This window comes from Megalobrama amblycephala, linkage group LG7, assembly GCF_018812025.1.
Source record: "Megalobrama amblycephala isolate DHTTF-2021 linkage group LG7, ASM1881202v1, whole genome shotgun sequence".
Lineage (NCBI taxonomy): Eukaryota > Metazoa > Chordata > Actinopteri > Cypriniformes > Xenocyprididae > Megalobrama > Megalobrama amblycephala.
In genome coordinates this window covers 38,257,630-38,261,733 of record NC_063050.1, presented here as the reverse complement: position 1 = coordinate 38,261,733, position 4,104 = coordinate 38,257,630, and positions in this window count along the sequence as shown.

Below are 4,104 nucleotides of genomic sequence, written 5' to 3'. Positions count from 1 at the left end.
TTTGAGTGGTGTTGTTTTTGATACATGTGTCAGCTGCTGAACTGTTCTTGATGCATGGTCTTTGTCACCTTTTCACTATCTCAGAAAAACTTGACAAATTTGACAGAATTTGAGCTTCGGATGCATTGATATATGCGATTTCCCCCAGACCGGATGTGATCTAATCTAACCAAAACTATTGAAAAACAAAGTAGGAATTACCAATATTCCAGTAAAATGATATTCTTTAAACAGTATTTCTGTAAAATGGATAGCTATGAATAATTTTGTCCGAAATAACTTTTAGAATTTTTAAAGGTGCCCTAGATTCAAAATTTGAATTTACCTTGGCATAGTTGAATAACAAGAGTTCAGTACATGGAAAAGACATACACTGAGTTTCATACTCCATTGCTTTCTCTTTCTTATGTAAATCTCATTTGTTTAAAAGACTTCCGGAAAACACGCGGATCTCAACATAACACCGACTGTTACGTAACAGTCGGGGTGTACGCCCCAATATTTGCATATGCCAGCCCATGTTCCCAACATTATGAAAGGCATTAGACAAGGGCAGCCAGTAACGTCTGGATCTGCACAGCTGAATCATCAGACTAGGTAAGCAAGAACAACAGCGAAAATGGCAGATGGAGCAATAATAACTGACATGATCCATGATATCATGATATTTTTAGTGATATTTGTAAATTGTCTAAATGTTTTGTTAGCATGTTGCTAATGTACTGTTAAATGAGGTTAAAGTTACCATCGTTTCTTACTGAATTCACGGAGACGAGTCGTCGCTATTTTCATTTTTAAACACTTGCAGTCTGTATAATTCATAAACACGACTTCATTCTTTATAAATCTCTCCAACAGTGTAGCATTAGCCGTTAGCCACGGAGCACAGCCTCAAAATCATAGAGAATCAAATATAAACATCAAAATACATACTTTACTCACATAATTCGAAGCATGCATACAGCATGCATGACGAACATCTTGTAAAGATCCATTTGAGGGTTATATTAGCTGTGTGAACTTTGTAAATGTGCTGTAATATAATCGAGAGCTCGTGTGGCAGGGAGCACGCGAATTAAAGGGGCGGCGCACTGAAAAAATCGGTGCATAGTTAATGATGCCCCAAAATAGGCAGTTAAAAAATGAATTTAAAAAATCTAGGGGGTATTTTGAGCTGAAACTTCACAGACACATTCAGGGGACACCTTAGACTTATATTACATCTTGTGAAAAAGCATTCTTGGGCACCTTTAAATTTATGTTGATTACATAGATGTATTGGCAGTCATTTGTTTTATGTGCATATGCTCACACTACATTCATTATTTATTCATTAATTTTACATAAGTGGAGGGGAACGACTACCACTAGGGGCTGAAATGTGACAATTGCATCCGAATGTTGGAAATAGAGAAAATGTGGCTTTAGGAGACCAACATCTTACTTTAATTATAAACTGCAGAATATTTACAACTAGAAAGAACTACATGTAATATATTTAGAACAGAATAGGAAGCTATATGTTTGGTACCGAAAAGACAAGTTAGGCCTGCACTTATACGAGGCACAAATGGAGTTACATTTCATTTCATACACTAACATTAGTAGTACATTCTTTTCTTCCTTTTTTATTTTGCATACCAGCGACAGGGATTTCAATGGAAATCTACAATCATTAAGTCACCGTGCTACAGTCTGAAGCAAGAAGTTGTATTTCTTGGCTCTGTGCGTGCAGTTATAAATTCAGTCACTAGGGGGTAGTGTAGTGTGCTTTCTCTATATTTTCTACACATTTGCTGGGCGACCAGGTTCCACTCACAGGCTATACCGGAATCTCAAAGCCTGTCAATGTCAAGCTATCCTGGTCACGTTACAGGGTTATTATAGAGGGATATATATACATACACTTTTTATATAAAACAATTGTATATTAAACAACAACAAAAAATAACTAAAACGTTCAAAATGGAAAATAGATAAAAAGGCATTCAAAACTAAAAGAGTATCTGAATAATACTAAAGTAACATTTAGTTTTAACCTTACATCAAAAAATATAAAATATCTACATAAGGGTTAGGGAGCACCAAAATCTCTTTAGTCTACATATCTATGTAGTAAAATGGGCTAGTGGTTTTGCACACTGCGCTCACATCCATTATGGAAGGGATTGAGTTGCATGCTCTTCCTGCAGCAGTGCCCTTTAAAGGTGCAAAAATGTAATAATGCATGACTCTATTAAATGAGGAGCTTATGTGACGGTACTAATAGTTTAACTGTCTGCAATTGATCTTGTAGACTGTTGAAACTAGCTGTGAAATGACCATTTTGAGGATGTTGCACAAAGGAAATGATTCATTAATTAGTAAGACTTCTCTCACTTGTGCATGAGTGTGAATGATACACAATGTTTTTACTAAAGCAAGTTTATGCAACATTTGACACCTTCCCAAACACGCTTTATTAACAGTCTGAGAAAAAAAAACACCACAATGCAATAGTTTTATTTGTGTAAATGGTCATGTTATTACCAATAATAAGAGCAAAAAAAAAAAAAAAAAAACTATTTTTTTTTTGTCACATATTAAAGGGATAGTTCACCCAAAAATGAAAATTTGATGTTTATCTGCTTACCCCAGAGCATCCAAGATGTAGGTGTCTTTGTTTCTTCAGTAGAACACAAATGATGATTTTTAACTGCAACCGCTGCCGTCTGTCAGTGGTATAATGCAAGTCAGAGGGAACTTGGACTATAAGAGTAAATAAAACACGACAGACAAATCCAAATTAAACCCTGCGGCTCGTGACGACACATTGATGTCTCAAGACACGAAACGATCGGTTTGTGCGAGAAACCAAACAGTATTTATATAATTTTTTACCTCTAATACACCACTATGTCCAACGGCATTCATCACTCGATTCGTGAGGTCTGATCGCGCTCTGACAACGGCAGTGATGTCTCGCGCTCATTTAAGTATATGCACGAGACATTGGAGACGGTTGGAGTTAAAAATCATCAATTGTGTTCTACTGAAGAAACAAAGACACCTACATCTTGGATGCGCTGGGGGTAAGCAGATAAACATCAAATTTTCATTTTTGGATGAACTATCCCTTTAAGAAATAAAAATAACACTTTGCTTTTAAACCTAAAAGAATAAGGGTACATTCACACAACCGATGTATGTACTAATAACAGAAACATTGTTTTTTTTCATGTACAGATAAAAACGTTTTCAAAACGGTTCCCGTTCACATGGATCCACGAAAACGATTAAAAACGGTGCATTATGCTGCCAGGCCAGTAGTTGGCGATGCCACTTTGTAAATAAAAACTACACGCCTATAGACTGAACGCGTAATACGAATGTGCATGATGTCACAGATTTTCACAAATTTGCGTTTTTGTAGTTTATACGGAGACAGTTACGGTATTGTTTTCAAAAACTTGCACTTTGAATCCTGTTTTCAGGACCCCAAAAGGCCTTTGTCGTGTAAATGGCCCCTAAATCATACAAAAACGAAAATTCTGTCACCATTTACTCACCTACAAACCTGCATTTCTTTCTTTTCTGTGGAATACAAAAGGAGATATTTCACTTAATGTCCAAGTTGCTTAATGTGCTTAATTTCACTTAATATCCAATAAAAACGGACATCAATTTACGGCACCGTAAAAGTAGGAACAATGATATTTAAAGGGATAATTCACTCAAAAATGAAAAATACCCCATGATTTACTCACCCTCAAGCCATTAAAGGTGTATATGTCTATCTTCTTTCAGACGAACACAATCAGAGACGTATTTAAAAATACCCGGCTCTTCCAAGCTATATAATATTAGTAAAAATAAATGCATCCATTCATTGTACAAGTACTTCACACGGCTCCAAGAGTTTAATAAAGGCCTTCTGAAGCAAAGCGATGTTTTTTTTTAAAGAAAAATATCCATATTTAACACTTTTTAATCTAAAATAAATAGCTTCCAGCAGACGACCATACACATATTGCGCAAGCAGACTTGCACCACAAGAGTAACCCCGACGCGATGTACGACGTAGATCTAAACAAATAGGGCTGTGCGACAAACTCAAGCTCCTCT